At 48.3% G+C, this 26,591-nt stretch overlaps 1 protein-coding gene across 3 annotated transcripts in view; it reads left to right on the plus strand.

The window, feature by feature from the left end:
* Positions 1 to 26,591, plus strand: part of asic2 (acid-sensing (proton-gated) ion channel 2) — a 194,086-nt gene that overhangs the window by 118,513 nt on the left and 48,982 nt on the right. The gene's annotated exons all lie outside the window — the stretch shown is intronic.

Genomic DNA, 26,591 nt, shown 5'->3' on the forward strand with positions numbered 1-26,591 from the left:
CAGTGAAATGAATGCCTGGGCATAAAATGCCGAAAGAAGAGCAAAGAGAAATCTTTTCATGACGCGACAAAGTGGCTTATATAAGCTTTGCGGCTTCAATAAAAGTTCCTTCTCCCCGAGACCCTCCTGCACCCTGCAGCCCTGCACAAACTCACGTTCAGCTAGCAGTCTTCCTCCTGCGTGGGTGCCTCCTGAGTCGTGCGGAGATGTGAGTGTTTGCCTGCTCGTGCTCGCGCTCTCCTGGCTTTGCCGGCAGGTGTTTCCTCTGTGGTTATGCAGAGAATCCAACTTTTTTAAAAAAAAAACTTTCTTTTTCTCCTCTTTTTTTTCCCCCCACTTCTTTTGCCGTGTTTATGTTCCCACTGCTCTTTGCTTCTGAAGGGCCTTGGCATTGCAACGTGCACACGGAGGCTTGTTAAGCGCTCAGTGAGACCTAATATGCCGAATCATTGAGCTCAGGGGACCTGCAGGATCCCACAGCAGCCGCTCCCGAAGAAGTTTCGACGGAGGAGGGAGGTTTTTTACATTTAAAAATCCATCCTCGGCTGCAGCCATCTTCCGGAATATTAATAACACAACGCGTGCTTTTGTGTTGGATTTTAGTTCAGTATTGTATGCATGTAGTTGTATGAACACTAGCCGCGGGCATGACAGCATTAGCCAAGTTGGTGGGGCTTAGTGAAGATCTGTTGCTAGCAGTGAATCCAGGGCGAAACCAACATGCAGTGATGGTCAAGTTGCATTGTGGGTAATTTATTTCACAGTAGCGCTCAGGCAAATTGTTTTAATGGTGGTACATTTGGTTTTCAGCTTTACATTCACTGGTTTTGGCAGTAATGATGCCTGCACTGCTCAGGTCTTCATCTGGATTTATTAAAGAAAAAACTTTTACTGTTGGAGAAATGATCTTGTCTGTAAAATGTTATGTCTTGCTCTTGTGTCACGACCACGGATGTTTTACACAAACTCCACTTTGTCATGGTTGTCTGACAAGGTGTCACGTCTGCAGAGCTGCCAGTCTGCAGCGCAGACAGGTGTCACTCTGCTCCCGCCTGTGAAATCGATGGAGTGTATATATATGAAACCTGATGTCGCCGAGGTTCAGTTATGAACTTGCATCCAGCAGCTGTTGTTTTCACACAAAATGATTTCATCAAACCGTCCAGTTTCTTTCTGAGAAGTTTTGCTTCTCTCCATGTGGTTCTCTTGTATTTGTATTTGGCACCGTGTTCTGGTCATCGTTCAAATTTCTTTTTCCGTCCCTTTGCTTTTGTGCATCTGCGCCTTGCATTGTGTTCACCCATGGACGCAGCTTCAGAAAGGTCGTGTTCTGTTACGCGTCAAGTCAATCATTCCCATATTCTCGTGCACTTTATGTATTTCTGCCGTCATTATGTCTGAGGGATGTGCATTATTATTAGTGAGCGCATTAGTGCGTGTGTTGCATCTCAACGTGTTCGTAGAGGGTGCAGCAAGTCTAAGCAATGTGACTGGAGGCCGTGCGGGCGGATCCGCTTCGCAGCTGCTTTAGCGGGATCGATAGCCGAAGAAAAATCATGATGATAATAAATAAATAAATTTTAAATAAATTTTGGCGCAGCAGCTGGCAGATGCCTTGAGGCTCTTGACTTGCCGGGAGCAAAGAGAAGTCTTTTAATTGAACCCTATGACCTTTTTTTTTTAAAATATATACATATATGTATATATATATATATATATATATATATATATATATATATGTATATATATATATATATATATCCAGCCTTCTTTCTTTCTTTCTTTCTTTCTTTCTTTCTTTCTTTCTTTCTTTTTGTTAGTTTCTGCATGTCACCAGGTAGTTTTGCTTGAGAACAGACTTGGTAATTAGTTAGATTTCACAGCTAAGCCGTTGAAATCTCCTTGTTTAATTCTAGACATGATTTTGTCCAGATTCGCCTTCTTGAACATCTGAACCACTGCAAGTTTTTCTGCTTTCACTTTTCTGCTCTCCAACAAGTCTACTCATAAGTTCCATCCATCCATCCATCCATCCGTCCATCCGTCCATCCGTCCTACTTGGTCAACCATTCAACCATCCAACCATCAGTCATCCATACATCCGCAACAAACAGCCAGTGGCGCTGACGCTGACACCTGTTGGCCTACTGGGCTGCTGTACTGGGACTGTGGGAGGAGCCTGTAGCCAAGCCCTGCAGACACTGAGAAGTCCCTGGGAATTGAACCGGTAACCTCGTGGCTCGAAGCGGGCAGTGCTCACCATTGCACCGCCGTGTCCACCTGCTTGTAAAATAACTGCAAAGTTTTGGTGGTGGATGTTTGGCCTCCTTATCAAGGTTCCTGCAGCAGTGAAGGTTCCTGCAGCAGTGAAGGTTCCTGCAGCAGTGAAGGTCCGTCTGGTGTCAGCAGTATTGTCTTGATAACGAAGCTCCCAATGCTGCCTGCTCGCTCATCTAGCATCCAGCTTAGGTGGAGGTAGTGGTGGTGGGGGGGGGGTCTCATGCTGTTAACAGGCCCTCAGTGCTTCTCCTAATCTCATTAGGCTGCTGCTGCAGAGGATGCAGAGACCCCCCCCCCTCCTCACCCTCCAGACCTGCTCATTATGGCTGCATTTAAAACCCTGTCACTCCAGGAACCAAGACGGCCTCAATAACCAGATGAAACAACTCAATAAAAGATCCGCAGGCTTGTTTGTGTACACCCGTGTACACCCGTGCATGGGTGCAGATTGTCTGGGAGAATAAGCGGGAGAAGCCGGGGTTAATAGAGGTGGGGTGTTAGAGGCTGGAGGAGAGCCGAGGACGCTTTGAACTGCCGAGCGGCAGGAGGGTGGCGGGGTGAGGAGGGGGGGTGGAAACGGCAGAGCCAGAGGTTGGGAGGATGGGGGGGGGGAGGGGTTGGTGGAAAAAGTGTTTGGTGGAGAATACAAATGTGTCCCACTGTTTGTGCCAGACGCTCGCAGCATCGGCAGCAGGATTCCATGGACCAAATGTGCTGCGGCTCCCTGGACGGCCTGCTGATCAATAAATCTATTTGCTGTGTTCTGTAGTCGAAGGTGGTCTGTTTCCCTTCCGCGCCGCCACCGCCGCCTCTGATAAACTCTCACAGTTTAGCTCGGCGGCCAGAAGCGAAACTGGCTAAACGTAAGTGATACCTTATCAAAAAAACAAAACCAGAAAACGGGCGGAGGAGCAGGTCGCTGCGCCTGCGAAGACAAATTAAACCGTGCTGGGTGTTTTGAGAGCGAACCCACTCTAATCACATCCTAACCCGACTCTCAGCGGTGATGCATCAGGCGTAATTCCTCAGAAATCTCATAACTGCAGCGGCGGCGGCGGCGGCGGCGATGCTGAGCGCCATCAAAGAGGCGAGTTCCTCCTCTGTCTTTGCAGCTTTTTTCTCCTCCTGTTTTTTTTTTTTTTGCTTTTGTTTTTGTTTTTATTGATAACACAGAGTCGCTCGGCTCACCATCAGCAGCGCTAATGCTTCACTCCGCTAGCAGTAGGTCAGACATGAAAGCGGCAGCTTGTTTTTTTTTTTTTTTTACATCCCGACTCTGAATTTTCACCCAGTTTTTTTGCAGTTTTGCACAGCTGCTACCGTCAACTTTGAGCTCCTGATTTATATTTTTATTTATTCGGTTTCGCAGCCCACGTCTCGCCGAGGACCGCAGGCCAACATGGAGGAACGTTTAAGCAGTGAGACAGAGAGAGAGAGAGAGAGAGAGAGAGAGAGAGAGAGAGAGAGAGAGAGAGAGAGATTTCCCCTGGGAGTGAAGAGGAGGGTCCATATTGAAATTGAAATTAAATTTCAAATGTACCTGAAACGCTCTATTAATCTTTTAATTTAAGAAAGTTTGGTTGGGAAAAAAGTACATTTGCACCCATGTGACTAGATAGACATAGATTATTTGTTGCAACCAGCCTAAAATATTTTCTTACCTCAACACACACATTACACGGCTAAAACAATAAATAAAATAAATACTTTTTCTCTGCGATTTTTCCAGAAGTTTTTCCTTCAAAAACAATCAATTAATTAATGAAGTTTCCTTCTATCTTTTGTGCGTCACCACGGCCTTGTGTTGCTCTGCCAGGGCTGGCGCTGAACGCCGTCCGCCGTCGCCACCACTGCTCTCACTCACACTCTCTCTCTCTCTTTGTTACATGAAGTAACTCGTCATCTTTTGCCAGAAATCCTTCATTTGAGGATGGATTCGTAGCGCAGCCGTCCAATTAATTAACGGACGCTGGCTTCGAGCGGGATGTGTTTCTCTCCCTTTGTTCAATCGGCGGTGAGCTGCAAATAAATCATCAAGTCTCGCTCGTTCTAACCTCTCTACACAAAGCTGCTTGTTGACACCTAAACCCCCCCCCCCCCCCCCCCCCCACACACACACACACACACACACACTCCTCTTGTTGTCTGCATCCCCACAAATGAAACGGCGTGAAGACCGAAGGCGGCTCATTTGCGAAGGCCTCCTGCCAGAGACGTCAGGGTCACGTTCATTGGCTTTTAATCAAATATGGGTCATGATCGAATCCGCGGCGCTCCTGGTTTGTCCTCGGCCAAAGAGAGGCCGATTGAAACTATTGATCGGGTTTGGAATAAACAAGAGTGGGAGTCGGGGCGAGGCAGCGGCAGCCGCGTCGCTCTAATCAACTCCACCGCACGACACTTTCTCTTTGCGTGAGGTCCGACTCCCAGCGACGAGCCTGCCTCAGTCTCCTAGTTAACAGCCGAGACTCCACAAGCGCTTCCTTCTGGCGGGCAGCGCCAGCCGCCCCAATCCGACGGTTTGATGGACGAGGGATGTAAAGATTATTCACGGTCGACGGCGGTAAGGTCAGGTCGACGCCAATCGCGGAAAGGTGAGCGCTCGGATCGGAGAGCTAATGGGCACCGTGCCGACGCCATTAGCTGTAGCTGCATCCACCGCATGCGGCTGTTTCCCATAATAAGCCCCTAGATGGCTGCAAAAGAATAAAAGAGAGAAAAGGAAAAAGCAGGAAGCATGTTGTTGAGTGTCGGCCAGCGATGAGCGATGACTGAGGCAGCGATGTACGGCTTCTTTGACCTTTCTCTCACCATGTACCATTTGTCCCCTAAGGCTGATGTCTTTACACACACACACACACACACACACACACACACACACACGCTGTGCTAAAGATATGCATACCGCTGCGCCAACTGCTCTAATCCATATCCGCTCCCGTGACCTTTGGAGAGTAAACACCTACTTACAGTGTTGCACGTCTCCAATGCGGGCGCCAGTTTTGTAGTCGCTGGCGGACGGCGGGGCAACCAACCTTCTATTAGCATAATGCGATGCAACAGCAACAGAAGACTAGCGCAACGTGTCGGAGATTGCCCCGGAGTTGCATCAACAACTCAACAGAGAGCAAACACCAGGCAAGTGTTAATGAAATTCCCTGTCTTGTGTTTGGTTGTAATCCGCCGCCGCCGCTGCAGCGCTCGGTGACCTCGACAAGGCGGCGGGCGCTCGTCTAACGGCCTCCTTCACCTTGAAACTGCATCCCGGTGTTGGGATCGGCTGCTGGCAGTTTCAGTCCTGGCAGCGATGGGATTTGTTAGTGAGAACCAGCCCGATAATTTGACTTAATGTTGACTAATACCAATAGCTGTGTTCACACTGAGCTGCAGATGGCAGTCTTCCTTCCCAAAACACACACACACACACACACACACACACACACACACACACACACACACACACAAAAGGTGGCTGCATTAATCGCCGCTGGGACCTGGGACAGGACGTCCCAACTGAAGGCCTATCTGGCCAATCAGCAGCTTTGACCCCCACCCCTCCACCTGTGGGCTGTTTCGGCTCCTTTCAGATCTCGTGTCACGTGGCAGAGATGCAAACTCGTCCTGACACAACATGGGAGGAAGTGCTACGAAATTTTCTGCTGCACAAACATTTTTTTTTTCCCCCCTCATCAAGAGGATGGAGGTGAGCCAACAACTCGTCGTCTTTCCCACCTTCGCACTTTGTCTCCTCGCTGTGAGCGAGTGTGTGAGGCTGTCATGCTGCTGCCCATCCCTCACAGGGTTCAGAGGTCAAGCTGCAGCTCGGCGCCTCGGGTCAGTTCGGTTCCTCCTGCCTCCAAAAACACCATCTGCTCTGTCAGAGTGTCACACCCAGACCTGCAGGACTTTGGTCACTGATTGGGTGGTGACTGTAGGGTATATTTGCTTCATCTAAGCCCCGCCCCCCAGGGTTGAGCAATGGCTCAGAGATGTGAAGTGAAACAAACATCGGCTTGATGTTCCAAGCCTGCGTGTGTTTCACTTGAATCTCGCACCACTTCAGTCATGGAATCAAAGGAGAAAAGTGACTGTGATCTCCTCGGAACGTGGTTTTAGTTTATTGTTTCCCGGAAGATTCCCGCTTCTGCCGTGTTCCAGTTGGCGCTCCGGCTCTCCCTCCCCGCAGGCTTCGCGTGTAATTTTTCCACACATGCTCCTGTGTCAGTCGAGGTCCAGGGTCAGCTCTTCACCCTGCTGCCGACCTGCTCACGTCTGACGCCATCCATATTTCATAGCTTCTCTTGGGCCGTGTGGGTGGGAGCTGTGGAATCTCATCTTGCCATTTCAATTTGTGTGCAGTCCAGTTTTTTGTTTTTTTCTCCCTCCAAGTGTTCCAGCAGTGATGATGGGTGTTTGCCAACAGAATTTGTTTTTGTCACTGATTGCGGGAAATGGCTGAAACAAGACATTTCGGGAACGAGTCGGTGATATATTTTTCATTTTATTCTTCAGCAAAATTTGAATTGTTCCTCCTCTCATCTAAAGACTCAGACGTCGGGTTTGTCGCCGAGGAGCCTGGGCAACGTGTGGGGGTGGTTTAGGAAGTCAGAGGAGGGGGAATAATAATAATAATGATAAAAAAAATGAGAGAACGGCTTTAAATGTGAAAATAGGATTGTGGCAGAAAGAAGCAGGAGGCCTCTCGCCAGATTTAACCTGCGCCCGATCAAAGAGAGGAGCCTCCACCACTCCGGCTCCTGCGGCGCCGTCAATAATGTAAAACACTGAATGTTTGGAGCTGCGCGTGCTTCCGCTTCGCCTTCAGACGCGGAAAAAAAGCCCTCATGAATAATGGAGAGATGGGAGGCATTGCGCGGCACTTCATCCCGTCTGTTTGACAGCGCTCTTTAATTTAGCCTCACCTTGTCAGCCGTGCACGGCTCGCACACTGGATAAATAAATAAGCGCCTGAATAATTTCCATTGTTTACATCTACGGTGGCTGGCTGGTGAAATATTCAATAAGCCTCTGCAAAAAGTGTCAAAGAGACTTAATGACCGAGGGACCTCCGAGTGTTTGAGCGGCGCAGAAGGAAACGAGGGAGAGCGGAGACAAACGGAGACGATACGCAAAGAATCAAACCAGGAAGGAAAAAAAAACACAAGCAAATAAAAGTTCACAGTCATAATTATTAAATGGTTTGATCAATGGTTCATTCAGTTGACTGTAAGGTTGGCGGATCACGCCTGCTGAATATTTAGACTGTTTATTTTTTGAGCTTGATTATTGAAATCCGGTCAAGGTTTCTTCAAAAGTAAACAAGTGGAAAATTGAGGGAGCCCTCACAGGCATTGGAAGGATTTTTATTTTCGAGAGAAACATGGACGCATTTCAAGGTGACTTGAACTTATTTTTAAATTGCTGTTTTCTAAATGCTAAAGCAAGCCATTTAAAAACTGCCCACGCTGTTCACATGAGTCTGCGTAGACATTGGAATTAGCCAAAAAGTGAACTATCCCTTTAAATACTTTGGTGTTGTAATTCTATTATTTTCCTTCCTGCCTCACTTTAAGTGAAAAATCTACAATAGAAAGATTTGCTAGAAAGAAAATGCTTTTTGGGCCCATTGGATTTTTTCTTTTTTTGCTGCAGTGCCTCAAGTGGCCACTGGGAGAATTCGGCACGCCGCCATATTGCCAGTCCGGTATCCAGTTCTGATAATACATCCATGGCTGGAACGTGGTGATTCCCACCACTCAGATGGCAAAAGCAAAGTTTTCCGGAAGATTCCCAAGATGGAATTTACTGGTTTTTGTTTTTGTTTTTTGAGCGGCTCGTCAGTATTAAGGTCCACATGCCTCTGGCTGGTGGGCTCAGGTGGAAGAGGCTCATTACTCAAAATCCCGCTTGTGTGTTTACATCGGCAAACACAAATCTGGACTCTGATCAGCACAAATTCCCTGCTGTGCTGTGCAGTTATTTTTTTGTTTTGTTTTTTTTTCTGCTAGTGCAAGTTGAGGTTGAGGCTGCTGTGCGGGTCCCACCTCTGGAAAAGCACAATAATGATCTTCTCCACGAGTTTCTCTTCTTTGTATTTATTTATTAAAAAAGGATATCTTGTTCCGTGTTTCTCCCTCATTATCCGCCGAGCACTTCCTGTCGATGTGAGCGGCGAAAAACTAGCACGGAACGTCGAAATGGGAGGAGAATTTATGCACAGCGTGTAAATATAGAAGGGTGCAGCGTGTGCAAAAACAAAAACAAGGAGGTGTAAAAGTAGAAGACGCTCGAGCGGGAAGTGAGGCAGGAGAACCGAGGAGATGTTCCGGACTCGGTTCTGATCAAAGTGTCGCGAGTTGCGCTTCCCGCTCTCAGCACGCGCCGGCGAACTGTCGCTCCTCACCTCACCCCCCCAACCCCTAACTCTTCCTCCTTCCCCCCCCAAAAAAAATAATAATCTGGAGTGAAACGCGGTGATGCACACAGCGTGCCGGTGAATCCCAGGGTGCAGCCGAGCAGCATCCACATTCTACACAGCGTGTTATCACAGTCAGAGCAGAGCGGCGTGGGAGGAGCTGCACACTCAGGAGGAGGAGGAGGGGGCGGAGGAGGTGTGTGTGTGTGTGGGGGTGTCTGTCGAGCAGGCTAATAACATTCACTCATGACTTACATTAGCTTTAAAAAGCCAAAAACTTGATGTGAACGCTGCCCAAGATCATGAGAAGAATACAACAAAGTGATTGGAAAAATTTGGGAAAAGGAAAATTTAAAGATTCAGTGACGAGGATCAACAATCAACAATCCAGGAGAAACTCTGGGAGGTGTTTGTGTTTCTGCACAGACAGAACTTGTTGCTTCGGGTTGATTCTGACAAAGTGACATCAACGAGCCCAACGGACAATCGAGAGAGTAGCAACCCGGGGTTTTGGTGTTTATTTATTTTCATTTTTATTTGTCTACAGTCCAACGGTCACACCTCCGCAGCGTCCTGACGGGATTATGTGTCGACTGAGTCAGTGAGGAGGAAATCAAATTGAATCACGTTCATGGCTCAGAGACTTTGTTCGGGTTTGGTCCGGCTGTGGGATCAGCTGAAGCCCACAGTGTCCTTACTGAGTCCCTACACACACACACACACACACACACACCCACACACACACACACACGGCCACTCACGCACACCCGCAGCAGACAGGGACAGCAGATGGCTTTAATCCCGGCCATATTTAGCAAATCTTACCATTTAAAACCAATTTGTTTTTCACTTTTAACATTGTGTTTAGCAGATTGGTTTTTTGTTGTGGTTGTTTTTTTATTTTAATTCTCTTTTGACGTCGAAATGTCTCGTCTGGCAGATAAGTCTGGTAGTCTGTGCAGCGATTAGCATTTAGCAGCGATTAATTCCAAACATGCCGGACGTTATTTCTTTATTTTGGTGGCCGCCATTGAAGTCATTCTAATAACTGCGGCCTCGAGAGTTTCTAAGGGATGAGTTTTAATTACATCCCGACTCCCCGACACCAGCCTGCGACTGCGAGCTGCGTGCCGCATGATTCATATTCACACTTAACGTTCCTGCTGCAATAAAACGCTTTGTTTTGCCACGCGGGAGAACAGAGGGAGCGTTGAAAGCACCGAAGCCTTCGCAGCGGCGGCGAGCAGTAAAGACAGTCAGCGGCGCGGATAAATATCCTGCTGAAAGTCGATGCTTTCAGCTCCGTAAAGCCCAACACGTGAGAGTAATTCACTGTTTAAAAATATGCCAAGAAGAAGTCAGGAGGCTTTAATGTGGGTAGCTGGAGACCTCAGCGTAACATCCTCCTCTTCCTCGTCTGCGTGCAGAAAACTTTGGGGGAGGATGAAAAGAAAAAAAGAAACCTTGAAATCGAGAAGAAAAAAATGTAATCATCCAAGCTGTTGAGTTTTCTCCGGGTTTCCTTGTTATTTTCTTAATTGAGAAGTTCATCGCAACTCTCTCGCAGAAATGACAAAAAAGTTGATTAATGAAGGGTTATTTTGTTCCAACTTTAATATCGCGCGTGTGCGTGCTTGTGTGTGTGTGTGTGTGTGTGTGTGTGTGTGTGTGCGTGTGTGTGCGCCGAGCGCAGAGGCAAACCCGTACGGCTGTGTTTGGTTGTGTTCTTCTGCCCGCCGACAGCTGCGTACGTACGACACTTTGCATGACGGGTAATTAGCTGGGACTTAATGACACATCCGTCGGGCGATAAGGCTGATGAAGAATCACCAGAAACGAGCCACGAACAATTAAGGGAGACGTCAGAGCGGCGCGCCAACTGTTCCTTGGTTCCTCCCCCAAACGCCCCCCCCCCAGTCCCTCTGTAATGATGTGATCAGGGCCGGGACACTAATTGGCGGTGTCGTCTGCTTTCGTCGCCTCTTTTTTTAATGGAACTGGCTGCTTTCTGCAAAGAGATTGCCCCCCCCCCCTCATGTCAGAAATATATCTCTGTGGTTTTTGTTTTTTTATTTTAATTGGGCTTGATATGAGACGCTTGTTACCAGCAGCACGGTGAGCGAGAAGCCAGTCAGATTGGCGTTCTCCATAGCAACCCACCAGTCACCTGTTCCAGGTTCGGAGCTCGTCTTCACACAATGATTGACAGATTAGAGTGCTGCACCTCTGCACACACACACATCAGGCATGGGCTAATGGGGCTATTCACGTTGAAAAAATATTTTTTTTGTTGCATGAAAGCTCTAAATTAACGTTGCTCACTCTCACAAGGTGCCTTTCAATTGTCTGTAACCGACTGCGTGATCGTTAATGCAAGCTCATTGTTGGAATCTCAGCGGGGGAAGTCTGAGAAATATTGCAAAATGTGCAAATCAGATGGCTAACAGTTGGTAGCGCCTGCCTAGCTTTTCCCAACAGATGCCCGCTCGAATGCGACATCACTCCGACTTCCGACTGCCCAACAACACGGAACCACCAGTGTTCCTGGCAGAGAGGCCAGCTGTTGGAGTTTGCTCGCAGTTGAACAGCCAGTGTCAGTTTTTCCAAGTTTTGGAAAAAAAACCCAGTATGCCGACACTGAAAGGCAGCCTGGACGCTTCTCCAGCTGGCAGAATGATGCTGAACCCTGCAACCCTGTGAACCCCTCCAGAACCACAGTAGCATCCAGCGTCAGCGCTCTCTGTCGCCACCTTCAGCTCCACCTCCGCCCGTCATTCCCACTTAGCGTCACGGCTGTTTCCGACGAGCCGCCCCGTCGCGGATCACGCTGTTATTTTGTCGGCCGTGTCCAAACACCGCAGCGGCTCTGCCCTCCAGCCTTCAACCTTCCCATCAGGCCGTTGGAGCCGCGAGTGTGTGTCGGACCGTCCCAGCAGGCCTTGTGGCTGTAAGGCCCGGAAGCCACCAGAGGGGCCGCTGTCATGTGACTGAGCTCAGCCGGGCCCCCTGGTGGCCGTCGACAGGCGAGGTGTTGGCTGTGGCAGGGGGGATGACGGCCGCAGTAACTGCTGGGTTTCCACATCTCCCCGTCCTTGAGAGCCGACCATCCTCGCGGGCGCCTCGCCAATGTGCGTCCGCTGCTCGCCCTCAGAACCACGGCAGCGGATAATTGGCCTCGTCAATCGAGGCGGCGGCGGCGAGCGAAGGTGTGGAGGTTGGCCGGGTGGGCGGGAAAAGCGGGGGTAGGGGGGGGGGGGGGGGTTGATTTGACAGGCTTGACAATAAGCAGAGCTGCGTCCACCACAACATGAATGAACCCTCCGTCAATATCAGGTCCTGCCAGCAGAACAAGGTAAGAGTTCGTTTCATTAATGGATTTGAATTGTAGTTCTTTCCCCCCCCCCCCTCGTTATTATAAATTTAATGGTCATAAAAGTTTTACAGGGGACATTCTCTACTTTTCTAATTCAGCTCTAACAATACACATGTATTCTGTCTGTTCAGTCAGCACTTGGCAGTAAACGCCTCCCCGCTGGATATGATACTGACATCATTTATTCGCGTGCAACATCTGCTGCAACGTTGTGTTTTTGTTTTTTTTCTGACACTCTGCTTCTGCTGCTGTTTTTGTTTTTTTCTTTAAATTTTAAGTAGCAGGGCGTTGTCTCATCCAGTCTCTTAGATGTCATCAGACAAAGAGAATTTTAGATTGAACGGCAACAGTAATTTTCCCTTATTACTGAATTTTTTATTTGTCATTTTTTTTAATGGCAGATGTCGGTCGCTGCGTCTCAGCGAGTTCGCTGTGCTTAAACGCCGGAGGACGCGGCCGCCTTTATTAGCCATGCTTTGTGATGTAGCGGCGAGCGCACGCTGGTAAATAATTCAACTTGGCTTGAATCCGATTCTTTGAAAAATGGAAAAAATAAACGATCATATGTGAACAAGCACATTGCTCCACAAGGCCAAGCCATTAGCACAAATGACTTGGATCTTTGGACTTTTTTTTTTTTTTCTGTTAAAACCTTTTTATTTGTACTTTATTGTTACATTTGTTTGTTTTTTCATAAAAAAAAAATGTTTTTGTTTTTTTTCCCTCAGTTTTGAAAAACATGTTCAATATTCATCAATCCAAGGATGTTTTAATTTTGCATGACATCGCCGCCGCCACCCGCTCGCATCCGATAACCGCTGACTTCCTCTCCGTACGTGAGGAGAAGGAGGGGGGGAAGGAGGAGGAGGAGGAGGAGGAGGAGGCGGCAACGCCTCGTCCGTCTTTATTTATGTCATCGCTGGCATCAGCCGACCTGGCGTCTCATCCGCTTCCTGTTTTTTCCCTGCGAGCTCCCAATCAGATGTGACAGCGTCGCCCGTCGGTCCGTGCGAGCGAAGGGCGTCTGGCCGCCGCGCAGCTCCGCATCAATCTGCGTTTGTGCGTAAATGTAGTCATTTGGAAAGATGAGCGCCGCGACAGTGAGTTGATTAATGCGGCCGCATCGCTGAGCTGCCGCAAGCGCACGTTCACCGTGCACATAAAAGGCCTCCGCCCGTGTAAAAAGTCATTTTCCTAATTAAGCGTTTGATCCTGCGTCCATCTTCTCCATCGTCCCCGGTAACAGTCACGAGCCACTGCACACCTGTGGGAGGCTGATACCTGCTCCCGCTGGTACTCCAGAATAGCTGCTTTCTGGTCTGGGATGATGGCAGTCGAAGAAGAATGAAGACTTGTGCTGTTTCTCCTCAATTACTTTTTTATTTGGCAACGGTAGACTTTTATGAGGTAATAGTTGATGTCCATCCATCCTTTCCTTCATCCATCCATCCATCCATCCATCTGTACATCCATCCATCCATTCTTCTCTTCATCCATCCATCCATTCTTCTCTCCATCCATCCATCCATCCATCCATTCTTTCCTTCATCCATCAATCCATCCATCCATCTATACATCCATCCATCCATTCTTCTCTCCATCCATCCATCCATCCATCCATTCTTTCCTTCATCCATCAATCCATCCATCCATCCATCTATACATCCATCCATCCATTCTTCTCTTCATCCATCCATCCATCTATACATCCATCAATCCATTCTTCTCTTCATCTATCCATCCATCCATCCATCCATCCATCTATACATCCATCCATCCATTCTTTCCTTCATCCATCAACCCATCCATCCATCTATACATCCATTCTTTCCTTCATCCATCCATTCATCCATCTATACATCCATCCATCCATTCTTCCCTTCATCCATCCATCCATCCATCTATACATCCATCCATCCATTCTTCCCTTCATCCATCCATCCATCCCTCCATCATCCCTCCGTCTATCATCTATCAACGCTCATGCCTCACACTAATGCTCACGGCTGATTCCGAGCTGGGAATTAGCCTGCCGTGCTTGTCTCTGTATTGTGGCAGGAAGCTGGTTGCTTCCCACGCATGATGCACGGGATGAGCGTGCACGCCGCATGCAGAACGGCCCCCCCCGTGGGCATCGAACCCACGACCTCGCTGCTGCTGGACAGCTGCGCTGCGCTGCACGGCCTGCGCCGCTCCACCGCCGCCAGAGACGCTCATACGAGTCAGTGTTCCGCCGGTGAAATTCCGTTGTTTAAGCGAGCCGTCCCTTTATTTCATCGAGCCGACCAGCTCGTTACAGGGAGGCGGGAGAAAAGGTCTCGACGTTATCATCCAAAATGGTCTTTTTCACTCCCGCCGGGTTTATCCTCGGCGGAGTAGCAGTGATGGATGCCCGCAGGTTGTTCCTCCTCCAGACGTGGACTGGCTGAGGAATCCATCTCCGTCCCGCTGCTCATTAATGTGATGCATGGAGCTCACGCGTCCGTGCCGCACCTGTTGAGATCCATCCGCTGGTCGGGATGTCGATTCCTGCTGGAGCCTTTATCACTCATCCCTCCCTTCTCTCCGGATTCTCTCCCTGGTCAAGGGGGGCGGGGGGTGGCAGCCTCTCCCAACTCCCGCCCAGTTAGCCGATCGCTAAGTTAGCCGCAGCACAGCGGGATCGATCGGAGCTGTAAATCTTCTCTCTAAAAGCTCATAAATAAGCTTCACAAACGTCGTATAGAGATTAAGTGTCTTCTCGGATACATGGCTGCTTCTCTGTAGCAGAAGATCTCTCTTTTTTCTGATCATTGTCGTTGGAAGCTTATTGAATATCGTGCACGGCTCGCAAAACTGGCAACTGACTCTGCGGGAAAAGAAGGAGCGCCGCCCTGGTCCTCCATTAGACATGCACAACACCTTTTGTTTTTTGGCTGGGTGAGACACACACACACACACACACAAACATTCCGGTAGGCATACACACACACACACACACACACACACACACACACACACACACACACACACACACACACACGCACACATCTGTCTCCTCTTTAACTGGAGTGTTGGGCTTCAAGGTTGAGTCAATAAGTTGCGGCTGCAGTCATTGTTATGCGTGCGGCGCTGCGTCCGCCCTATCGGGGGGATTCATCAGAGAGCCTCGTTCTCCTCGACAAACAACACGGCGGCGAAGCCTGGAGCGAGCGCGCGAGAGGGTGAGAGAGGGTGCGAGAGGGTGAGAGGGGGTGAGAGAGAGACACTTCTAGCAAGAGTAGGTGATATTTTCCTGCCTGCACGTGCGTCGCCTCTGCCCTGATCGGCTCGTTCACCACAGTAGTTGTGCCTTTCATTAAGATGCGTCGCTGATCGAGGCGGCGGCGGCGGTGGCGGAGGTGGCGGCCGGGCCCCTCCCAACAAGCAACCACATGCATTGATAGGATTCAACGTGCTACGTCGGTTTCAACAAAGAGACGTTCATTAACTTGAGCTCGTCGCAGGAAACCTGCGGCGCTGCGACTCAGAAGCGTCGCTCCAGCGTTCACGGCCGAACGGAGCCAATCGCACGACGGCGTTCAGACGGAACGTGTTTTTTTTTTTTTTTTGTGTTCCCTCCCCAAGCGGCTTTTTATCATGCAGACGTTCTCTCCCCTTTTTGTTGCAGGTTCACTGAAGTGAGGTGCGTGCGTGCGTGCGTGCGATTCGTTTCTCCGCCTTTGTGAAGTGGAGTCGCGTTAGCGAATCTCTGGGTTCATCGGCAAGGCTGAGAGCTTTCCTATTTGTCTGAGGTCTCTTTTTTTTTTTTTTTTTTTCAAATAAAAACTTCCAAACATGCTTTATCACTTTCATACGGCTGTTTCTGCCACTGTAGCCGAGTTGGACCGATTATTGCTGCTGCAGGCTCCCTCCTTGCGGTTGCTTAACGGCGGCTCGTTCAGACAAAATAAACGTTAATAATCGTTTTGTTTTTTTTTTTCCAATGCTGCAGATCTCGCTGCAGCTTTCACATTAATATTTCAAGTAAATGACCCTGAGCTGCCGCCGAGCTGTGACCTGCCGACCTTGGTCTCGCCCGTTGCTGTCGCGGCCGAGACTGATGGCAGGCTGAGCCGCCGAGCCGTGACGTTACATCTCTGCATCTCGGAAAACCAGGTCACGGCTGCTCGTCTGTCTTCTCAGCCTCTCCTGCACGTTTGTAAAGGCAAAATAACTGGGAAAATTGCGCTTAAATGTTTATGAGGGCTGTATAGAGTCCTCGGTGTAATAAACAAAATGTTTAATTCTGCGCTTTGTGCTGATGAAAGAAGTTGCCGAGTGCAGCGGAAGGTCGGCGGAGTGAGGAAAACAAGGGGGCGCCGTGTGAACATGTGAGAAATTAGGCACGCAGCCAACCAGAGAGGAGCAGGGGGTGTGGGACCGGGGGGGGGGGGGGGGGGGGGCATCCGAGTCGAGGTACGTAGGAGGTGCAGCGAGCTCGCAGCACAAAATAAACGAGAAGCTGCGAGAAAGAAGGAAGATTTTTGTGTCGTTTAGTATTCAGGAAGCTCCTTCGTGTCATCCGTCTATCAGCTCCACATCTTAACCTGCCAATAATTAATTTTTGCCGCTCGGATGCATCTCTCTCTCTCCCTCTCTCTCTCTCCCTCTCTCTCTCTCGTCCCTCGCGGCGTGCTGTCGTGTTGGCAGGATGTTTTGACTTTAGCGCTGATTACCAGCGGCCGACAGGCTGCGGAGGAAGCAGCTTATCACGGCTGTTTTCACTGCAAGATAATCCGCAGCCATTGGATTGTCCACCAGGGGGATCCTATCCTGTGTGTGTGTGTGTGTGTGTGTGTGTTGGCTGGATAGATGGACAGGTCTTCCTGATCTCTGGAGGCCTCCATGCTGGACGTTCCTCTCCTCATCTCTCAGGTGGCTTCCGAATCTCACCCGGCAGCGTGGAGCCCACATCAGTCCCGTCTGTCCGACGGATGGACGGCGGACCGACCCGACGGGCGTGGATTCTTGTGGACTCGCCGTGTCAGGGCGTCTCTCTGAATTCATGCAGAGTCACGTTCACGCTGGCCCAGGAGTCCTGCAGCTTTGATCTGGAACCCTGTAAAGTTCTGCAGTCGCCGAGTCTTAGGGGTGGCCAAAAAAATAGGGAATAATGGAAATAGAAAAATAAAATCTCTGAATATTTCCCTTCACTAAACATTTCAAGTATGTCAGAGAAAAGCATCCATCCACCCACCCACCCATCCATCCATCCACCCATCCATCCATCCATCCACCCATCCATCCATCATCTACCCACCCACCCACCCACCCATCCATCCATCCATCCACCCATCCATCCATCATCTACCCACCCACCCACCCACCCATCCATCTACCCACCCACCCACCCATCCATCCATCATCTACCCACCCACCCACCCATCCATCCATCCATCTATCCACCCACCCACCCACCCACCCATCCATCCATCCATTCACCCATCCATCCATCCATCCATCTACCCACCCACCCACCCATCCATCCATCATCTACCCACCCACCCACCCATCCATCCATCCATCTATCCACCCACCCACCCACCCACCCATCCATCCATCCATTCACCCATCCATCCATCCATCCATCTACCCACCCACCCACCCATCCATCCATCCATCCATCTATCCACCCACCCACCCATCCATTCACCCATCCATCCATCCACCATCCATCCATCCATCCACCCACCCACCCACCCATCCATCCATCCATCCATCCATCCACCCACCCATCCATCCATCCATCTACCCATCCACCCATCATCCATCTATCCACCCACCCACCCACATCCACCATCCATTCATCCATCCATCCATCCACCATCCATCCATCCATCCATCCATCCACCCACCCATCCACCCATCCATCCATTCCTCCATCGAATCCCAGCTGCCTGTGGCTGAAGGCGGGGCCACAGTTTCATACACACAGAAATAGAATTAAAAGATGGCAGTAATAATGGCAATAACAGATCAGAGCCACTGCTAATTTCAGAAGCAGCTGACAGTGAACTCATCAGCGACCTCAGAGCAGCCGCAGCTTTTATTGCAGTTTTCTTCTTCGCCCATGTGTTTAAAATTAAGGAGCCGTCGATTTATGTGACATTTGAAGCGGGTGGCTTTGCTCTGGGATGTCCCTCAGTTGGCTCGGAGGGTTTTTTATGATCGCGGTTATTGGTTCTACAGGGTCAACAGGGAAGCGAGGGGCTGCGTAAATGTCCTCTTCCGTTTGCTGCACGCTGGCCTCTCGTGTTAGGCAACGCTGTTGTTGCTCTGTTGTTACAGTAGCTCCTCTTCTTCTTTCCTTTTTTTCATTTGAACTCTGTTTGAACTGTCTAACTGGTGTGAAATGTCCTGCTGCAGGCTGAAGGCTTAATTTGTTGCTTTTACCACAGATATTTTTTCCCAAAAAATAAACTCAAATAGAATAGAACGGCTGAGAATATCTTGCTTTAAAAAAAAAAAAAAGAAAGTTACAAACATGAAGAGTGAACGAAGAAACTGTCTCTGCAGTGTAATCCCAGTTTAGCTAAAATGGCATTTTCTTTTGTTCTGATAAAAGACGAGGGTGCCAAACTCATTTTGAATTTTAATGGGAGTGATAAGCGCCTGGCGATAAAAAAAAAAAAAAAAAAACTTAACAGAAGGGGGGTGGGGGGGGAGGGTACGCATACTCGTCACTCCCAGACATTAAAAACTGCTTTTGAATGTTTTTTATTCACTTAGACACAACAATTTCCAGGAGCGAGTGGATGCGATTGGAGGCTCGGCCTCGGTTTGCTGCTTAATTGTGCGTCCGCTGAGGAATCTGGTGTCGGACAGCCTGTGAAAAGAAGTGTTTCCTCAGGTGGAACTCGGTGATCGAGCTTTATTTATACCTCCGTCTCTCACTCGCTCTGTCAGCACTCCACTCGTTCCTCCCCGCTGGGCTCAGGCCACGGCTGGAGGTGCTGCTGGTTGTGTGTGTGTGTGTGTGTGTGTATTGGCTGCTTTGGCTGCACTCGGCAGTGATTTCAGATGGTGTGACGCTCCTGTCAGGACTCATTACATACAGTGTTGACGTCCACTGCAGAAATGAGGCCAAAGATGTTTCAATGTGCAGAGAAGCAGGAAAAGCTGCAAAACTTCACACACGCACACACACACACACACACACACACACACACACACACAGTTTTGTTTTTAGTTTTTTCCGCTGTCCTGCGTCAGTCCCACTTCTTCATCCAGTCAGCGTTGTCGTCATTCCGCGACACAGATTTCCAGATCGGACAATAAGGCTGAAAAACCTCTGGTCCTTGTCCTTGTCTTGTCATTTATAAATTGAAAATCATGGAACAATTGGGCAGTATATCCACAGCCAGCAACATACGTTCAACATATATATATATATATCTTTATGTGAAAGTTGCTGCTGTTTTTGACAGCTTGAGCTTCGCAGCTGCTGCAGCCTACAAATAATATATCAGCTTTTTGTGCAAGGCCAACTTTACGTCAACAACCGGGAACCTTTTTTTTTAAATTTATTTATTATTATTATTTTCCCTCAATCTTGATTTGACAATGCCTTCCTGCACGGACAAGCAGCAGCAGAAGAAGCGGCGCCGCATGCACGCAGATGAATTTTTCATCCCCACTTTGATGTGAGAGGAGCAGACTGGCCGGCACGCCGCCTGACCTCCAAACCCATCCAGGCCCTGCGGGACCTGCAGGATTCAGACCCTCGCAGTCACGTCCCCAAAATCTGTCAGAGGCCTGAAACTGCACTGAGCGGGAGGAGGAGGAGGAGTCAGCTCAGCCCAAGGTGATGGAAAATTGCAGTGATTTTTTTTTGGCTCTCTCAGTTTTGTTGTGTGACCGACCATTAAATTCCTCCAAAGGGGGGAAACTGACGTTTGTTTTTTCAAAAAGGAAGGCAACCAAAGTGGGAGTGGCCACCTGCAAGTGGTTTCTGTTTCATTGAAGCTCCTTGGATGTAAAACTCTGGAGTCTCAGTCATCATCCCGATGTCATTTACCCAGTAAAAACCCACAAGACACCTTTTTTTTTATTGCAGTCCTGTAAAAAGAACAAAAATGAGTTTTTCACTTTGCTTCAGTCGGATCTCAATGCAGCAACCGTCCCAGTCGTTCACTTTGGCTTCCATCCTGCTTTCCAATTTCCCAACATTTTAATGATTCATTGCCGGAGTTTCTCTTGTTCTTCCTGTGGAGCCTTTTTTATAATTCAAGCAGAAATCGAAAGTAGACGTTAACTAGAGGAGGAGAGGAGAGGAGTGGAGAGAAAGCTCAGTCACGCCGTCGCCGGTCGGAGCCGAGAACCCCGAGCTTCAGCAATGTGCATCTGCATGAGCGCGACTCCATCAGCATATTAAAGACAGGTGACGCGGAAAGGCGGACGGATGTGCACGGAGGTGACGGCGGCGACGGCCGGAAAATCTAAGATGAAATAAACCTGCGTCCAGCTCGCCTCGTCAGGAGCAGTTGCTCTCATTTCCACCCTGGTCTTCTTCTTCCTTGCAGCTGTCGCGGTTTCACTGTTGAAAATCTTTACCGCAGCAAAGTGGAAGACAGAAGGATGGGAAATAAGAGAGAGAGAGAGAAAACGAGTGGGCCGAGAGACGGAGCCGATCATCATCAGCTGAGCAGGGAGTGCGTTGACACCACTTCATCCCGCTGACAGCAGAGAGGAGGAAAAAAAACAAAAAAAACGAACCTCCTCCAGCGAGACGCTGAGCTATTGGCTCACTTGGTGGTGCATTATGGGAAGGTGGTGCAGTTACTGATGATGGGTAGAGTCATGCTGCCTGATGGAGGAAGGAGGAGGAGGAGGGAGTGATGAAGGTTTCATCTTCCTAGAGATTCAACGGTGGGTTCGAGGTCACATGGTGCGACGGCCCTGCGAGCTGCAACAGTGCAGCGCCGTGTTGAGAGTTCACCCTCATACTCCACTCATATACACCACCACCACCCTCCACACACACACACACACCCCTCCCTTCCCCCTCGGGACGCGTCTATTTCCTGCTGCTGTGACTGGCAGCCCCTGATAGATGGAAACTCCTCCCCCTACTTTTAATGGACCTGCCTGTCTGTCGCTGTCATTAGAACCATCAATTTTCCTCCGAGGACCTGCTTATCTTTCCTCCTCACGTCAGCGCCGCTACTTCCTCCTCCCCCTCCTCAACCGCCAACCGCCAACCGCCGCCGCCGCCGCCGCCGCCTTTTTGAAAGAAATCTCTGAAAAGGCGTCTCGCCGTCGGAAGACTAGAAGGGCGACGACAAAAGGAGCCGCAGAAGTTTGGACAATTTCCACTTTGAAATGATTTCTCTCTTTACCAGACGCCGTCATTGTGTGATACACAACAAGCAGAGAAAAAAAAAAAACCCACACACACACATGCGTATATCCCTGTGTGTGCCGCGATGTAAGAAGCTTAACTTCATAACAGGTGCAGATTTAAACAGTAGCAGGATTTTTTTTTTTTCACCCTGTCGAGAGCAACACTTGAAGCGTTTTATTTATTTATTTTCTGTGAATGAAGCCGCAGCCTCATGGGATAAAAACTAAATTTACAAAATCCCGCTGAAAAGCTCTTTACTACTATGCAGGCATCCCAAATATAAATAAGGGAAGAAAAAAAAAAAAAAAAACAAAGCTTGTTATCAATTCAATGTATGTAGTAAATAAAAAATGGATTTTCCTTCATCATTGCGCCGTATGGAAATATGCGTCTACGTGACAAATGAGTCACATCCAAGCACCGGGCGGCCTGGTTTGGTTCCCTACCTGCAGTTGCGTCCTCGAGGCTGATTTGTCTTGATGTTTTTCAGGGTTTGTTTTTAAGCTTTGATGGCCAAATCGATGCGACCTGACCTACCGCCACAAAACCCTTTCGCTGCATTTGTCCTCAAACAGTCGAGGTCACAGCCGTGAAAAACCTTCCACTGGTCACACTGGGATGGGTGGCGGCCTTCAGTCGTGGAGGTCCTCTTAGAGTCGTTTCGCTGTCTGTTCCGCCTTCTTTTGTCTTTTTTTCAGAGAAGCTTGTTGAGCTTTCAGGACGTCACGAGGCTCCGTGACTTGCTGCAGGTTGTTTTCACATCACAACGGCCGCAGTTGTTGATGGCGGCGGGAGGCAAAAATACGTTCGAGGAGGAGAGAATTCTGAAAAACACGGCGACCTCGTTGGAATGTCTCATTTCAAGGTGCGAAAGCTTCGCCTTGTTTCCGCGCTGCTTCAGCGACGTGGCCTGATACTTTCTTTTTGCACCACGGCGACTCAAACCCCCTCTGGTACTCTGAATGTGATGCATCAGGAGAACATCCGGTTCTGATCCAAATGGAACAGTACATGTGCAGCATTTATATAAATGTTGGCTACTGCACTGAATTAAACAAGAAGACTTTTGACTGATTCATCGATACATGAGGTGTCCAGAAACTTTTTTCCACCACTGTGTGATTTGTCAGCTGAAAGTCAAAGAAGCTGCATCACCTCATCCTGCACATCCTGGTCTTTATACCCAAGTCCAGGCCGTTTAATGTGGGTGCTTGTTCTTCTTTGAACACTCCAGTTTTCATCCAGCGTGCACCAGATTCCGCGTGCATGTGTGCGCGTGTGCATGCAGTCGACATTATTACCTGCCTCCTGTTGACGGCGGAGGTCAGGGGCCCGCTGCTCTTGGACGCCTCCTGGGGAGGATAAACTGCCTGCAGGTAGTTTCTTTTTTTCACACCTGAAGCAGGGAGAGAAAAAGCGGCAGCCTCAGGTCGTATAATCTTGTCAGGCAGGAGGGAAACCGCAGGTTTGCACAGGGCTGCTTTTATTCTTCCTGCTCCCTGGCTGCGATTTCTGCTCTGGGTTCTCTCTGAATTGGCCCCTGGAAATGCTCCATTCTCATTCACTTTCGCAGCCGGGCAGAGCAGGACCAGACCAATCAGTGCTCTTTGAAGAGATAGAGGCGGAGCGGCGACATTCAAAGGAAATGACTGTATTTGCTGGAGTTTTCAAACTGAGCCCGTCACTGGGTAGCTACGGAAGTCGGGCGTTACCCAGCCCACCGATGGGAAGCCTCGCATTGATCCCAGCTGTCGCTATTGGCTAGAGAGAGCTGAGAGTCCAATCACCTGCCAGGTTTCCTTATAAGGGCGGGTTTTCTTTGAGGCCAGACTGACCTGAAATAAATTCCACCGATGTGTGAAAGCGTCCATGCGGGCCAGTGAGGTGAGAGGCCTGTTGCTACTTCCTGTCCGCCCAGCATCACCTCCGAGCCACTTCCTGTCTTCAGCCTTTTCCCGTCAGCTTGTTTTTGTCTCAGGCTAATGAACTCTGACGGGGATATCTGCACCCTCCATAAGCCTTGGCTCAGGTTGTCACCACTGTGGGTTTTTTTTTTTTTTTACGGTGTTTGAGGTAGAGGTGGGTGGGGGAGGGGGTTCTGCATGCACGCTGAGGGGCTGCTGCTCTTCGCCAGCAGCTCTTAAGCCATTATCAGCAAAGTCTGGGCTTTTATGTTTGCCCACCAAACACGGAGAGAACTCCTCCGGGTCCAAACTGCTGACTGCCGAGAGCTCCACCTCGACCTGGAGGCTTATCGGCCTGGCTCCTCAGCCAGGGATTATGCAAAGTGGAGACTCAGGTGGTGCATCAAACGAGAGGGCAGTTTTTAACGGAGCGCCGTGTCTCAACCTTGCCATTGTGAAGAAGAAAAAAATAAAGGTCCTGTGTGTTTTGTCCGCTGTCGCACAACTCTTGTCAGCAGTAGAAACTTTTTTGGAATTCATCTCCAGGCAATTTGAAGTAAGTTTCAGATTTAGTTTGGTGATTCTCCCTGAGAACGGTGAAGTCATGTTCGGAGCATTTATTAAGAATATAATAAAATGAAAATACCTGAACGAAAATGAAGTGTCAGAAACAGATGGCGGATTTAAAAATTCTCTCATTACATGGAAATAAAATAGATTTTTTTTTTTTTCGTTTTTGCCTGGCGTCAGAGTAAAAAAAGGGATTGCCAGAAGATGAAACAGACTTGTGCAGCTGCTCACATAATTTATCATAATTAGGCTTCACTGTCACCATCAAGTAACTTGTGAGTTGACAAGTTTGCGAACTACTGCATGCTGCAGTGAATTTAGAACATAAACCGGAAAAAGCAACAACAACATATGTTCATTTAATGACTGTAAACAGCTTTTGTCATACAATCACATCACTGGAAATATCAAAATTGCCGCTAACTGGTCTTTTTTTACAACACTCCTCTTTGTCTTGCGCCTCCAGTTGGTGGAAACGGGTCGCTGAAATCCACTGAACTAGAGACCGAAGCTGCTTCGCAATCAGACCAACACTGCATATGAGCGTCGTGTCGTCAAATCCACCCCGGAAACTGTAATTAGCCGACGTGATGAAGAATGTACCGGCACGCCTGCGCTGTGATGGTACATGAAACTAATTATAACTGCCATTTAGCTTTAATTGCTAAACTGTTTTCAGTTTCACTACCGCAGGACGCGTTGTCAGTGATGGATGTGGGCCGTGAATATCAGGTTGTTCAATTAACTTCCCTCTAAACTGTTAGCTCACAACTTTTTACTTTTAGATTATTTCTCCTCTGTGACATTTTTGGATTTTTTTTTTGTGTGCTGAAAAACGCTGGAATCTTAGTAGTTATACCTTGTGGGTCACAAGATTAACATGCATTGTGAGAGATGGAGTTTTTTCCTCAGTGAGCTCTTAAAAGCAGCAGAAGTTTCAATCTTTCGACAGAAGCATGGTAACACCTTTCACTAAACGAAGCCTTTAAGACCATTTGTCCGTGTCAGGAAATAGTTCTCAGTTCCTCCTCTTCCTCCTCCTCTTCTTTCTCCACCAGAGGTCCACAGCTCGCTGCCGGCCACTTATTATCTAACCGTGTCGTTGCATAAGGGCTCAGGGAAATGAATCCCGACTTGTGAGGAAATCAAGATATTTCACTGTCACGTCTTTTATTTTATAGTTGGTGCGCCGGGGCGGCGTCTAATCCATTTACCGCTAATGAGTTTTGTAGTGGAAAGCTTTGCAGCAATAAAGGGCTAAACGAAGCCATGAATAATCTTGATGGGATTTTGTTTTATTCCCGTTCAAAACCACAAGATTTATTGTTTTTTTCTCAGGAAAAAAAAAAAATCTAATAATATATAATGATAATATAACAGTATGAATAAATCCAGCTAACAGAACAAGTGTGTTAGATTAGTTAAGTTTTGTTTTTTGAGTTGACGTCTTGGCTGTAATGTCACACAAGGCCATGTTGGAAGCTGCAGAAATGAAGCCAGACCTTCTCTCTGGCATGGAAACTAACAACAGCACAGCAACTTATTCCAAACGCCTCACATTCAGTTTTCAAATGGAAAGACAGAGCTCGAGTGAACTGTTTGCAAAGAGGAGAGCTTTCACCAGGAGTCATGACATCATCTGACATTGATCTGCAAAGAGCTGAGGTTTCATTTTCAAGTCAATATGTTTACCTGCATTGTGAATGAGGCCTAGTTATTTGTCTACTTATTAGGATCCCCATTAGCTGCAGCAGAGCTGCAACTACTGTTTTCTGGGTCCACCAAATTTTTTTTACATACACAATAAACATGAATCAAAATTGCATTCAGTAGTATATGAAAAGCAAACCAAACAAACAACGATAAGTATGTTCTTCAGTCAAAGAACTTCAGCACCTGGAAAAAGGTGCCGGTCTATTATATTTATACATATATCCACAACCCGACTGTGTGGCTGCTGGGTGTGGACGTGTTTAATCCTTCAAAGCAGCGTCTGCATTTTATCTTATTTTATTTTTCACACCTCTGCCAGATCTTTTTCTTTTCCTGAGTAACCCGAGAACACTGCTTGTTTTCAGTCTCTTAATTATTTCACAGAAGACAGCCGGCCTTGATTAAAGCAGCTCCGATATGAAATATTAATTTTTTTTGAATCCATTTCCTGAATCCATTATGACGTTTTTCAGAAATTGGAGTCAACTTTTGAGTTTTTTCTGCAGACACACTTGTCGATGAGTTCACTTATTTTGATGTCGTTGTACTTGATTGTTTTGTTGTTGTTGTTGTTGTTGTCATTGTCACAATGCTTTCCCACAATGCAAAGCCCAGCCTGCATGCATAAAGCATTGAGCTGCTGCGGCAGTGCAAGCCAAAGCCTCGTATATAATAACAAAACAAACCCTGGGAAATTTATTCACAATTAGTCGTGCTTGGAAACAATGCAGCTGGGAAGGGCGTTGCAGTAGCAGTAGTGGTAGTGGTGGCAGTACTAATAGTAGCAGTAGTGGTAGTGGTGGCAGTACTAATAGTAGCAGTAGTGGAAGTGGATTTACCTCACGTATTCGTCAATTCGTCATCCATGGAGGAAAGACTTCAGCGACGTTCTTTCCTTTTTTCTGAATGTGAAAACGCCATCAACTGTGAGCCTTGGAGGGATTAGCACGGCTAACCTCTCCAAGGCTCACA

This window comes from Nelusetta ayraudi, unplaced genomic scaffold, assembly GCF_046127955.1.
Source record: "Nelusetta ayraudi isolate G7.1 ecotype Tasmania unplaced genomic scaffold, CSIRO-AGI_Nayr_v1 ptg000057l, whole genome shotgun sequence".
NCBI lineage: Eukaryota > Metazoa > Chordata > Actinopteri > Tetraodontiformes > Monacanthidae > Nelusetta > Nelusetta ayraudi.